The sequence below is a fragment of the Coregonus clupeaformis genome, chromosome 21, assembly GCF_020615455.1.
Source record: "Coregonus clupeaformis isolate EN_2021a chromosome 21, ASM2061545v1, whole genome shotgun sequence".
In the NCBI taxonomy this organism is placed as follows: domain Eukaryota; kingdom Metazoa; phylum Chordata; class Actinopteri; order Salmoniformes; family Salmonidae; genus Coregonus; species Coregonus clupeaformis.
The window spans coordinates 49,137,181-49,152,217 of record NC_059212.1 but is presented as its reverse complement, the minus strand read 5'-3'; positions in this window follow the sequence as shown (position 1 = coordinate 49,152,217).

Genomic DNA, 15,037 nt, shown 5'->3' with positions numbered 1-15,037 from the left:
GACTTGGTGCGAGTGGCAGGAACGGGCTGGACCAGGCTGACGACTCGCACCCCTGGCTTGGTGCGAGTGGCAGGAACGGGCTGAACCAGGCTGACGACTCGCACCCCTGGCTTGGTGCGAGTGGCAGGAATGGGCTGGACCAGGCTGACGACGCACACCGTAGGCTTGGTGCGTGGAGCAGGGACAGGCCGGGCTGGGCTGGCGACGCACACCGTAGGCTTGGTGCGTGGAGCAGGGACAGGCCGGGCTGGGCTGGCGACGCATACCGTAGGCTTGGTGCGTGGAGCAGGGACAGGCCGGGCTGGGCTGTCGACGCACACCGTAGGCTTGGTGCGTGGAGCAGGGACAGGCCGGGCTGGGCTGGCGACGCACACCGTAGGCTTGGTGCGTGGAGCAGGGACAGGCCGGGCTGGGCTGGCGACGCACACCGTAGGCTTGGTGCGTGGAGCAGGAACAGGCCGGGCTGGGCTGTCGACACACACCGTAGGCTTGGTGCGTGGAGCAGGGACAGGCCGGGCTGGGCTGGCGACGCACACCGTAGGCTTGGTGCGTGGAGCAGGAACAGGCCGAACCGTACTGGGAACACACACCACTGGCCTTAAACGGGGATCAGGAACGGGCCGGACCGGACTGGCAATACACCTCAGTACCTCTCGGCGTACCTCTACAACTTCCTTCCCTCCTCTCGCCAATGGCTCCCGTAACCCGGTGGCCTTCTCTCCTCGTCTCCCATTTCGCCCTGTGGCAGCCTCCTGCTGCCCAGTCGCCCATGCCGTGTGCCCCCCCTAAAAAATTCTTGGGGGTGCCTCTCGTCCTTCCGACGATGGCACTGCTGACGCCGCTGCTCCTCTCTTGCCAGGGCCTTAATCCTACCCCAAGGTCCCTTGCCCCCGAGCATGTCTTCCCAGGACCACGATTTGCCCACCTGGGCCATCGCCAGCCTCTCCATCTCCTTTCCTGGCGCTTCCTCCCATGTCCAGTCTGCCTGCTCCTGGACACGCTGCTTGGTCCTTTTACGGTGGGTTTTTCTGTCACGAACGTCGTATGAAGGAGTGGACCAAAGCGCAGCGTTAGGTGCGAACATACTTGCTTTATTTAATTAAAGCATACACACGAAATAACAAAACAATAAACGACTCGTGAAGTCCTCAGTGACAATGACCGAACACGGAACAAAAACCCACAACACCCAAGGGAAAACATACAGTTTAAATATGGCTCCCAATCAGAGACAACCCACAACAGCTGACACTCGTTGCCTCTGATTGGGAGCCACTCTGGCCAACATAGACATAGAACAACTAGACACTCAAAACACAGCACATAAACACACGGAATCTACACACCCTGGCTCAACATATAAAGTCCCCAGAGCCAGAGTGTGACAGTAGAGGTCTGTAATTTTTATCATAGGTACACTTCAACTGTGAGAGACGGAATCTGTGACAGACGGAATCTAAAAATCCAGAAAATCACATTGTATGATTTTTAAGTAATTAATTTGCATTTTATTGCATGACATAAATATTTGATCACCTACCAACCTGTAAGAATTCCGGCTCTCACAGACCTGTTCGATTTTTCTTTAAGAAGCCCTCCTGTTCTCCACTCATTACCTGTATTAACTGCACCTGTTTGAACTCGTTACCTGTATAAAAGACACCTGTCCACACACTCAATCAAACAGACTCCAACCTCTCCACAATGGCCAAGACTAGAGAGCTGTGTAAGGACATCAGGGATACAATTGTAGACCTGCACAAGGCTGGGATGGGCTACAGGACAATAGGCAAGCAGCTTGGTGAGACGGCAACAACTGTTGGCGCAATTATTAGAAAATGGAAGAAGTTCAAGATGACGGTCAATCAACCTCGGTCTGGGGCTCCATGCAAGATCTCACCTCGTGGGGCATCAATGATCATGAGGAAGGTGAGGGATCAGCCCAGAACTACATGGCAGGACCTGGTCAATGACCTGAAGAGAGCTGGGACCACAGTCTCAAAGAGAACCATTAGTAACACACTACGCCGTCATGGATTAAAATCCTGCAGCGCACGCAAGGTCCCCCTGCTCAAGCCAGCGCATGTCCAGGCCCGTCTGAAGTTTGCCAATGACCATCTGGATGATCCAGAGTAGGAATGGGAGAAGGTCATGTGGTCTGATGAGACAAAAATAGAGCTTTTTGGTCTAAACTCCACTCGCCGTGTTTGGAGGAAGAAGAAGGATGAGTACAACCCCAAGAACACCATCCCATCCGTGAAGTATGGAGGTGGAAACATCATTCTTTGGGGATGCTTTTCTGCAAAGGGGACAGGACGACTGCACCGTATTGAGGGGAGGATGGATGGGGCCATGTATCGCGATATCTTGGCCAACAACCTCCTTCCCTCAGTAAGAGCATTGAAGATGGGTCATGGTTGGGTCTTCCAGCATGACAACGACCCAAAACACACAGCCAGGGCAACTAAGGAGTGGCTCCGTAAGAAGCATCTCAAGGTCCTGGAGTGGCCTAGCCAGTCTCCAAACCTGAACCCAATAGAAAATCTTTGGAGGGAGCTGAAAGTCCGTATTGCCCAGCGACAGCCCCGAAAACTGAAGGATATGGAGAAGGTCTGTATGGAGGAGTGGGCCAAAATCCCTGCTGCAGTGTGTGCAAACCTGGTCAAGACCTACAGGAAATGTATGATCTCTGTAATTGCAAACAAAGGTTTCTTTACCAAATATTAAGTTCTGCTTTTCTGATGTATCAAATACTTATGTCATGCAATAAAATGCAAATTAATTACTTAAAAATCATACAATGTGATTTTCTGGATTCCGTCTCTCACAGTTGAAGTGTACCTATGATAAAAATTACAGACCTCTACATGCTTTGTAAGTAGGAAAACCTGCAAAATCGGCAGTGTAAACTCTTGAGTGGCGCAGTGGTCTAAGGCACTGCATCGCAGTGCTAACTGTGCCACTAGAGATCCTGGTTTGAATCCAGGCTCTGTCGCAGCTGGCCGCGACCGGGAGACTTGTGGGTGGCGCACAATTCGTCCAGGGATGTAGCTCAGTTGATAGAGCATGGCGTTTGCAACACCAGGGTTGTGGGTTCGATTCCCACAGGGGGCCAGTATAAAAAAATATGTATTCACTAACTGTAAGTCGCTCTGGATAAGAGCGTCTGCTAAAATGTAAATGTATCAAATACTTGTTCTCCCCACTGTATATATATATTTTTTAAACATGGGGGATTAGAAGTGATGCAGACAATTACATTAATGGAAGTTACAATCTATCTGCAATATTAAGCTGATCTACACCACAAAAAATACAAATAAAAAAAAAAGGGTAGAGTTGCCGCTTTCAAGGAGCAGGACTCTAACCCGGAAGCTTATAAGAAATCCTGCTATGCCCTCCGACGAACCATCAAACAGTTTCCAAGTCCCTGCCGATGAAAAACATCCCACAGCATGATGCTGCCACAACCATGCTTCACTGTGGGGATGGTGTTCTCGGGGTGATGAGAGGTGTTGGGTTTGTGCCAGACAGCGTTTTATTTGATGGCCAAAAAGCTCAATTTTAGTCTCATCTGACCAGAGTACCTTCTTCCATATGTTTGGGGAGTCTCCCACATGCCTTTTGGCGAACACCAAATGTGTTTGCTAATTTTTTTCTTTAAGCAATGGCTTTTTTCTGACCACTCTTCCATAAAGCCCAGCTCTGTGTAGTGTATGGCTTAAAGTGTCCTACTCCAATCTCCGCTGTGGAGCTTTGCAGCTCCTTCAGTGTTATCTTTGGTCTCTGTTGCCTCTCTGATTAATGCCCTCCTTGCCTGGTCTGTGAGTTTTGGTGGGCGGCCCTCTCTTGGCAGGTTTGTTGTGGTGCCATATTCTTTCCATTTTTTAATAATGGATTTAATGGTGCTCCGTGGGATGTTCAAAGTTTTGGATATTTTTTTATAACCCAACCCTGATCTGTACTTCTCCAGAACTTTGTCCCTGACCTGTTTGGAGAGCTCCTTGGTCTTCATGGTGCCGCTTGCTTGGTGGTTCACCTTGCTTAGTGGTGTTGCAGACTCTGGGGCCTTTCAGAACAGGTGTATATACTAACCGGTGCACCCCGCACATTGACTCGGTTCCAAGTTGGTTCCGGTTGCCTCGCTATTGTTATTTTTACTGCTGCTCTTTAATTATTTGTTACTTTTATTTTGTATTATTTTATATTGTATTTTTTTGTGTGATTTTTTTGGGTATTCTTTCTTAAAACTGCATTGTTGGTTAAGGGCTTGTAAGTAAGCATTTCACTGTATTTTTTATTTTATTTCACCTTTATTTAACCAGGTAAGCCAGTTGAGAACAAGTTCTCATTTACAACTGCGACCTGGCCAAGATAAAGCAAAGCAGTGCAATAAAAACAACAACACAGAGTTACATATGGAATAAACAAAAACAAAACGTACAGTCAATAACACAATAGAAAATCTATATACAGTGTGTGCAAATGTAGTAAGTTATGGAGGTAAGGCAATAAATAGGCCATAGTGCAAAATAATTACAATTTAGTATTAACACTGGAGTGATAGATGTGCAGAAGATGATGTGCAAATAGAGATACTGGGCTGCAAATGAGCAAAATAAATAACAATATAGGGATGAGGTAGTTGGGTGGGCTAATTACAGAAGGGCTGTGTACAGGTGCAGTGATCGGTAAGCTGCTCTGACAACTGATGCTTAGTTAGTGAGGGAGATAAGTGTCTCCAGCTTCAGAGATTTTTGCAGTTCGTTCCAGTCATTTGTAGCAGAGAACTGGAAGGAATGGCGGCCAAAGGAGGTGTTGGCTTTGGGGATGACCAGTGAGATATACCTGCTGGAACGCATACTACGGGTGGGTGTTGCTATGGTGACCAATGATCTACGATAAGTCGGGGATTTGCCTAGAAGTGATTTATAGATGACCTGGAGCCAGTGGGTTTGGCGACGAACATGTAGTGAGGGCCAGCCAGCGAGAGCGTACAGGTCACAATGGTGGGTAGTATATGGGGCTTTGGTGACAAAACGGATGGCACTGTGATAGACTACATCCAATTTGCTGAGTAGAGTGTTGGAGGCTATTTTGTAAATGACATCGTCAAAGTCAAGGATCGGTAGGATAGTCAGTTTTACGAGGGCATGTTTAGCAGCATGAGTGAAGGAGGCTTTGTTGCGAAATAGGAAGCCGATTCTAGATTTAACTTTGGATTGGAGATGCTTAATGTGAGTCTGGAAGGAGAGTTTACGGTCTAACCAGACACCTAGGTATTTGTAGTTGTCCACATATTCTAAGTCAGACCCGCCGAGAGTAGCGATTCTAGTCGGGTGGGCGGGTGTAAGCAGCGTTCGATTGAAAGTAAGGTCTACACCTGTTGTATTCAGCGCATCTGACAAATGCAATTTGATTTAAATTGATTGTTGACTTTGACACAGATACGCCTACCTCCTGGAGGTTGTTATTGATCTGGCCAACTGTTGTGAAGGGGTTTTTCTTCACCAGGGAAAGAATTCTTCTGTTATCCACCACAGTTGTTTTTCGTGGTCTTCCGGGCCTTTTGGTGTTCCTGAGCTCACCAGTGCGTTCTTTATTTTTAAGAATGTACCAAATAGTTGATTTGGCCACACCTAATGTTTCTGCTTTCTCTCTGATTTGGTTTCTTTTGATTTTTCAGCCTAATGATGGCTTGCTTCACTGGCAGTGGCAGCTCTTTGGACTTCATATTGAGGGTTAACAGCAACAGATTCCAAATGCAAATGCCACACTTGAAATCAACTCTAGACCTTTTTATCTGCTTCCTTGTAAATTAACTAATGAGGGAATAACACACACCTGGTCATGGAACAGCTGAGCAGCCAATCACACACCTGGTCATGGAACAGCTGAGCAGCCAATCACACACCTGGTCGTGGAACAGCTGAGCAGCCAAACACACACCTGGTCGTGGAACAGCTGAGCAGCCAATCACACACCTGGTCATGGAACAGCTGAGCAGCCAATCACACACCTGGTCATGGAACAGCTGAGCAGCCAATCACACACCTGGTCATGGAACAGCTGAGCAGCCAAACACACACCTGGTCATGGAACAGCTGAGCAGCCAAACACACACCTGGTCATGGAACAGCTGAGCAGCCAAACACACACCTGGTCATGGAACAGCTGAGCAGCCAAACACACACCTGGTCATGGAACAGCTGAGCAGCCAATCACACACCTGGTCATGGAACAGCTGAGCAGCCAAACACACACCTGGTCATGGAACAGCTGAGCAGCCAATCACACACCTGGTCATGGAACAGCTGAGCAGCCAAACACACACCTGGCCATGGAACAGCTGAGCAGCCAAACACACACCTGGCCATGGAACAGCTGAGCAGCCAATTGTCCAATTGCTTTTGGTCCCGTAAAAAGGGGGGGGACCATATAAGAGAGAGAGTAGCCACATAATAATTCACATTTCCTGTTGCTGCAGGATTATTTTCCTGATGTGAGAAACTGGTCCAATTAATGTAGCACACCTGTAGGATACTGAGGCAAAGCTGTTGTTTTCTCTGCCTCTGGTGTTCAAGGAGAGAGCGCTCCATTCCACACATCAGGTCATTGGTCTGAAAAGCACCACTTTACCAGAGAGCACTCAGCTTTCTGAATTTGGCTGAAGCTCAGGCATCTGTGAAAGTTGCTGAGACACTAACTGGTCTAACTCTCATCTCATAAGTCATAAATAGGGCCAGGAGTTTTTCCACTAGCTGTAAGCTATAGTTATGAGCAGACCATGTCTTTTGAGACCTTCTCCCATTCCTCACTTCCCTCATCAACTCATTCCTGACCAGAGTCGCTCCCCTCCTCAAGAAACCAACACTCAACCCTCTGACATAAAAACTACAGGCCAGTTCTTTCCAAAACGCTTGAACGTGCTGTCTCTGACCAACTCTCTCATTATCTCTCTCAGAACGATCTTCTTGACCCTAACTAGTCAGGCTTCAAGACGAGTCACTCAACCGAGACTGCTCTTCTCTGTGTCACGGAGGCTCTCTGCACTACCAAAGCTGACTCTCTCTCTCCTCTGTTCTCATCCTCCTAGATCTATCCAACACCATGAACCATCAGATCCTCCTCTCCACCTTCTCAGGGTTGGGTGTCTCAGGCTCTGCACATTCTTGTATTGCATCCTACCTGGGGGGATGCTCCTACCAGGTGGCATGGAGAGGATCTGTGTCTGCACCACAGAATCTCACTACTAGTGTCCCCCAGGGCTCGGTTCTAGGCCCTCTCCTCTTCTCTCTATACACCAAGTCACTTGGCTCCGTCATATCTTCACATGGTCTCTCCTATCATTGCTATGCGGATGACTCTCAACTACTTTACTCCTTCCCCCCCCTTCTGAAACCCAGGTGGCGACACGCATCTCTGCGTGCCTGGCAGATATCTCAGCTTGGATGTCGGCCCACGACCTCAAGCTCAACCTCGACAAAACGTAGCTGCTCTTCCTCCCGGGAAGGCTTGCCCACTCCAAGACCTCTCCATCACTGTTGACAACTTCGGTGTCCCTCTTTCCAGAGTGTGAAGAACCTTGACATGACCCTGGACAACACCCTGTTGTTCTCTGCAAACATCAAATTAGTGTCTCGTTCCTGCAGGTTCATGCTCTACAACATCCGTAGAGTACGACCCTACCTCACACAGGAAGCGGTGCAGGTCCTAATCCAGGCACGTGTCATCTCCCGTCTACACTACTGCAACTCTCTGTTGGCTGGGCTCCCTGCTTGTGCGATCAAACCCCTGCAACTTACCCAGAACGCCGCAGCCAGCCTGGTGTTCAACCTTCCCAATTTCTCCCTCCCATGTCACCCTCTGATTCAGAGGGGTTGGGTTAAATGCGAAATACACATTTCAGTTGAATGCATTCAGTTGTACAACTGACTAGGTATCCCCCTTACCCTTTCCTTTCCATGCTCCTCCAGACTCTCCACTGGCTTTCAGTCAAAGCTCGCATCCACTACAAGACCATGGTGCTTGCCTACGGAGCAGCAAGAGGAACTGCCCTCCATACCTCCAGGCTATGCTCAAACCCTACACCAGAGTACTCTGTTCTGCAACCTCTGGTCTCTTGGCCCTCCCATCCCTACGTGAGGGCAGCTCCCGTTCAGTCCAGTCAAAGCTCTTCTCTGTCCTGGCACCCCAATGGTGGAACCATTTCCCCCCTGAAGCTAGGACAGCAGAGTCCCTGTGCATCTTCTGAAATCGCCTGAAACCGTACCTCTTCAAAGAGTATCTTAATTAAATAATCCCAAAGCACCCCCCCTTGCATCCTTGCCTTTTGTGAACTAACACTCGCATTTGAATTGTTTTATTTAATGTTCCCCTTCTAGCACTGACTTTGCTGATACTTTATTGAGGAGAAACGTACTTACTATGACTGTGATATGTGGTTGTCCCACCTAGCTACAGCATCTGAAGATGAATGCACTAACTGTAAGTCGCTCTGGATAAGAGCGTCTGCTAAATGACTAAAATGTCAAATGTAAAGATAGCAAGAGAGAAAGTGGAAGAGCCAGAGCCTAAAGAGAGAGAGAGAGAGAGAGAAACAGAGACTAAAGAGGGAGAGAGAGCTACAGAGAACCGAGAGAGAGAGAGAGAAACAGAGACTAAAGAGGGAGAGAGAGCTACAGAGATCCATGAGAGAGAGACAAAGACAGACAAAGAGAGAAGGAAACAGAGAAACAGAGAAACAGAGAGACAGTGAAACAGAGAAACAGAGAAAGCGAGGCGAGGCATGGGAGCCAGTTTCAGCTCCACCGCTCTCTCTCTCTCGCGCTCTGCGTGTAACTGTCGAGGATCTGAAAAACCACTGCTTTGCCCCTTCGTGACAATGACAGGGAGAGAAGAAGAATGTTCTCTGCGAGACTAAATTTAGACCCAATGTGCTGTTCCATCAATCCAGATTAGAGAGCTCACTGTGGGGCCTTGGTGGTCTGTCTTAATTTCTCTCTCTCTCTCTCTCTCTCTCTCTCTCTCTCTCTCTCTCTCTCTCTCTCTCTCTCTCTCCCTCTCTCTCTCTCTCTGAGTGGGAAGAAGAGGACTATGTCTGGATGTAAAGGGCCTGGTTACATAAGTGTTTGTTGAATCAGACCTCGATGTGAAATAACGGCCATGGAACAAGGCTTTCAAAGAGCACTGTGATTAGAATGCCCTCTGTTACGTGTGTGTCTGTCTGTCTCTGTGTATCAGGACTAAGAGCAGAGTGCCCTTTTCACGTAATGCAGTCTAGGGCAGTAGTTCTCAACCGTTTTTGGTTATTGAGGCACATTTAAATTTTACTTGGTCCATATTACCCCCTCATGTGAAACTGATCATTAGGCCGATGTTCTTACCAAGTACACACTGAGGATAACAGGCTGAGGATAACAGGCTGAGGGATAACAGGCTGAGGATAATAAATAATAATATGCCATTTAGCAGACGCTTTTATCCAAAGCGACTTACAGTCATGCGTGCATACATTTTTGTGTATGGGTGGTCCCGGGGATCGAACCCACTACCTTGGCGTTACAAGCGCCGTGCTCTACCAGTTGAGCTACAGAGGACCAGGATAACAGGCTGAGGATGACAGGCTGAGGATGACAGGCTGAGGATGACAGGCTGAGGATAACAGGCTGAGGATGACAGGCTGAGGATGACAGGCTGAGGATAACAGGCTGAGGATAACAGGCTGAGGATGACAGGCTGAGGATAACATGCTGAGGATGACAGGCTGAGGATGACAGGCTGAGGATGACAGGCTGAGGATAACAGGCTGAGGATAACAGGCTGAGGATAACAGGCTGAGGATGACAGGCTGAGGATGACAGGCTGAGGATGACAGGCTGAGGATGACAGGCTGAGGATAGGCTGAGGATGACAGGCTGAGGATGACAGACTGAGGATAACAGGCTGAGGATAACAGGCTGAGGCCAGAAACAGACTGAGGATGACAGGCTGAGTCCAGAAACAGGCTGAGGATAACAGGCTGAGGATAACAGGCTGAAGATAACAGGCTGAGGCCAGAAACAGGCTGAGGATAACAGGCTGAGGATAACAGGCTGAGGCCAGAAACAGACTGAGGATGACAGACTGAGGATGACAGGCTGTGGATGACAGGCTGAGGCTAGAAACAGGCTGAGGCTAGAAACAGGCTGAGGATGACAGGCTGAGGCTAGATACAGGCTGAGGCTAGATACAGGCTGAGGCTAGATACAGGCTGAGGCTAGAAACAGGCTGAGGATAGGAGGCTGAGGATAACAGGCTGAGGCCAGTTACTCCCAGGGATATTAGTCCCCCTGGTTGACAACCACTGGTCTAAGTTGCTATCTAGAACCTAAAAGGGTTCTTCAGCTGTCCCCATAGGATAACCGTTTTCGGTTCCATGTAGGACTCTTTCCACAGAGGGTTCTACATGGATTCCAAAAGGGTTCTACGTGGAACCAAAAAGGGTTCTCCCTGGAACCAAAAAGGGTTATTCTACGGGGACAGCTGAAGAACCCTTTTGGAACCTTTTTTTATAAGCATGTAGGGCAGTGTCATCTACATAGAGATTTTGGCCATTGCGTTTTTTGTCTGAACGTTCCGAGAGCACCACTTTCTCCTCCATAGCTGTTGCTAAGTGATAATTGCCGCTTCCACATTATGCTGTTTATTTATGATAGTTTTCAAAACCTATGAAGATGTCTAGAAAAAAGCAGACATGCAATTTGTTGACACCACAACACAGTACAGACTTGGATATACATTATCCCGAATGCTGATCAATAAAAATGTCTGTTAAATGTTCTGCTCTGTTTTGTTTGTTTACATCGGCTCATTTCATAGGGAACTGTCAGAGGTGCTCTCGAACTGTGACCAGGTGGTGAAAGTAGGCAACAACACTACGCTGATCCTCAATACAGAGGCCCCACAAGGCCACGCACGTCTCCAATCACGAGACATCCTACAGGGAGGAGGTGAGGGCCCTGGAGGAGTGGTGCCAAGAAAATAACCTCTCCCTCAACGTCAACAAAAACGAAGGAGCTGATCGTGGACTTCAGGAGACAGCAGGAGGAGCACGCCCCCATCCACATAGACGGGGCCGCAGCGGAGAAGGTAGGAAGCTTCAAGTTCCTCGACGTACGCATTACTGACAATTTGAAATGGTCCACCCACACAGACAGTGTGGTGAAGAAGGCGCAAGAGCGCCTCTTCAACCTCAGGAGGCTGACGAAATTCAGCTTGGCCCCTAAGACCCTCACAAACTTTTATAGATGTCCCATTGAGAGCATCCTGTCGGGCTGTATCACTGCCTGGTACGGCAACTGCACCGCCCGCAACTGCAGGGCTCTCCAGAGAGGGGTGCGGTCTGCCCAACGCATCACCCGGGGGCACACTGCCTGCCCTCCAGGACATCTACAGCACCCGGTGTCACAGGAAGGCCAAAAAGATCATCAATGACCTCAGCCACCCGAGCCATGGCCGAGTTCACCCCGCTACCATCCAGAAGGTGAGGTCAGCACAGGTGCATCAAAGCTGGGACCGAGAGACTTAAAAACAGCTTATGTCTCAAGGACATCAGACAGTTAAATAGTCACCACTAGCCGGCCTCCGCCCAGTACCCTGCCCTGAACTTTAGTCACTGTTACTAACCGGCTACCACCTGGTTACTCAACCCTGCACCTTAGAGGCTGCTGCCCTATGTACATAGACATTGAACACTGGTCACTTTAATCATGTTTACATACTGTTTTAGACACTTCATATGTATATATACTGTATTCTAGTCAAGGCCATCCTATTCAACTATTGCTGTACTCCGGATTCCAACATTGCTGGTCCTAATATTTCTATATTTCTTAATTCCATTCTTTTACTTTTTAGATTTGTGTGTATTGTTGTGAACTGTTAGATACTACTGCACTGTTGGAGCTAGGAACACAAGCATTTCGCTACACCCACAATAACATCTGCTAAATATGTGTATGTGACCAATAAAATTTGATTTGATTTGATTTTTTACTTCACCAACATTTTGGAGAATAAAGGCGCTAACATGGCAGCCGTTATAAAACCTGGCCAAACTTTCTCTATATATGGCTCTGGTCTAGGGTAGCCGTCAGACCCTCTACCATTCTCTGCATGGTTGATGTTGTTAAGGTTATCAAAACAACCTTTGCATGGTTGATGTTGTTAACAACCTTTGCGTAATTTAATTATTACATCAATTAAAAACGATTGACTACACGTCGTCTGAACTCAATGGGTTAATTAGTAAAAGCCAATCAATTTTAAAAAATGACTGAGAGTGCAATAATAATAGGTTTGCAAGTCTAAAGCAAGAAAACTATCGATTCCACAAATTAAACAGCATATTTCAGTGAGGCTATGGTTCTGAGCTCTCTCTCTCTCTCTCTCTCTCTCTCTCTCTCTCTCTCTCTCTCTCTCTCTCTCTCTCTCTCTCTCTCTCTCTCTCTCTCTCTCTCTCTGTCTCTCTCTCTCTCTCTCTCTCTCTCTCTCAATTCAATTTCAATTTAAGGGCTTTATTGGCATGGGAAACGTGTGTTAACATTGCCAAAGCAAGTGAAGTAGATAGTAAACAAAAGTGAAATAAACAATAAATATTAACAGTAAACATTACACTCAGAAGTTTCAAAAGAATAAAGACATTTCAAATGTCATATTATGTATATATACAGTGTTGTAACAATGTGCAAATAGTTAAAGTACAAATGGGAAAATAAATAAACATAAATATGGGTTGTATTTACAATGGTGTTTGTTCTTCACTGGTTGCCCTTTTCTTGTGGCAACAGGTCACAAATCTTGCAGCTGTGATGGCACACTGTGGTTTTTCACCCAGTAGATAAGGGAGTTTATCAAAATTGGGTTTGTTTTCGAATTCTTTGTGGATCGCTGTAATCTGAGGGAAATATATGTCTCTAATATGGTCATACATTTGGCAGGAGGTTAGGAAGTGCAGCTCAGTTTCCACCTCATTTTGTGGGCAGTGTGCTCATAGCCTGTCTTCTCTTGAGAGCCAGGTCTGCCTACGGCGGCCTTTCTCAATAGCAAGGCTATGCTCACTGAGTCTGTACATAGTCAAAGCTTTCCTTAAGTTTGGGTCAGTCACAGTGGTCAAGTATTCTGCCACAGTGTACTCTCTGTTTAGGGCCAAATAGCATTCTAGTTTGCTCTGTTTTTTTGTTTGTTCTTTCCAATGTGTCAAGTAATTCTCTTTTTGTTTTCTCATGATTTGGTTGGGTCTAGTTGTGTTGTTGTTGTTGTTGTCCTGGGGCTGTGTGGGGTCTGTTTGTGTTTGTGAACAGAGCCCCAGGACAAGCTTACTTAGGGGACTCTTCTCCAAGTTCATCTCTCTGTAGGTGATGGCTTTGTTATGGAAGGTTTGGGAATCGCTTCCTTTTAAGTGGTTATAGAATTTAACGGCTCTTTTCTGGATTTTGATAATTAGCGGGTATTGGCCTAATTCTGCTCTGCATGCATTATTTGGTGTTTTACGTTGTACACGGAGGATGTTTTTGCAGAATTCTGCATGCAGAGTCTGCTGTTCCAGCTCCACCTGCCTTACCTCCAGCTGGGTGAATTTATCCTTCATTTCAATGAGGGAGTAGTACTCTGTGCTGGGAAGTTGAGTTTCTGCTTGGGGTTGCTCTGTGGGGTTATTTAATGAAGAGGTCTGGTCTGACCCGCTCGGGGTAGGGGTATCTTTCTCAAGGGACAGCTTCTCCTGCTGAGCTATTTATTTGATTAGGTGAAAGTCCAGCTGGAACTGTTTGGTGTTGCCTTGAACCAAAACGGTTCCAGATTTATAGAGATTAATATTAGACGACTCAGAGTCCTCGTTGTCCAGTATCCTGAGTTTCCACCCGTCGCTACACCCCCTCTTAACAGAGGGGTAGTGTGCTAGTATAGCACTGTGCCATGCCAGGGGATGGTCTGTGTGGAAGATAAGGTTGCTTATGTTCCCATTTTTATACAAATCAGCAAAAAGTGTCTCGTGCTTCCCCAAAAGAAGTTTCAATTTGTACTCTTTTCGTGTCTTGTCGTTTTTTACATTCAGAGGGTACTGTATTTTAATGACCTCTGAACAGTGGGGGGGTGCTTGCTTTATTGGCATGAAAAACATTGCGTCAATATTGTATACAATATATATTGTAATAAAATAATGAAGAATAATAATATAAAATGGTAGTAAATATATATACAAATAAAGAAAAATAACAACAATAAAATGGTAATAGTCAATAGTACAAATATAATAAATATAAAAGGCTAAACATGGAAAATGAAACTATAACTAACTTACAGTGCATTTGGAAAGTATTCAGACTCCTTCCCTTTTTCCACATTTTGTTACTTTACAGCCTTATTCTAAAATTGATTAAATGATCTACACACAATTCCCCATATTGTCAAAGCGAAAACAGGTTTTTAGACATTTTTGCAAATGTATTAAAAATAAAAACTGAAATACCTTATTTATAGAAGTATTCAGACCCTTTGCTATGAGACGCGAAATTGAGCTCAGGTGCATCATGTTTCCATTGATCATCCTTGAGATGTTTGATTGGAGTCCACCTGTGGTAAATTCAATTGATTGGACATGATTTGGAAAGGCACACACCTGTATATGTAAGGTCCCACAGTTGACAGTGCATGTCAGAGCAAAAGCCAAGCCATGAGGTCGAAGAGATTGTCCGTAGAGCTCCGAGACAGGATTGTATCGAGGCACAAATCTGGGGAAGGGTACCGAAAAATGTCTGATGCATTGAAGGTCCCCAAGAACACAGTGGCCTCCAACATTCTTAAATGGAAGAAGCTTGGAACCACCAAGAATCTTCCTAGAGCTGGCCGCCCGGCCAAACCGAGCATTCGGGGGAGAAGGACCTTGGTCAGGGAGGTGACCAAGAACCCGATGTTCACTCTGACAGAGCTCCAGAGTTCCTCTGTGAAGATGGGAGAACCTTCCAGAAGGACAACCATCTCTGCAGCACTCCACCAA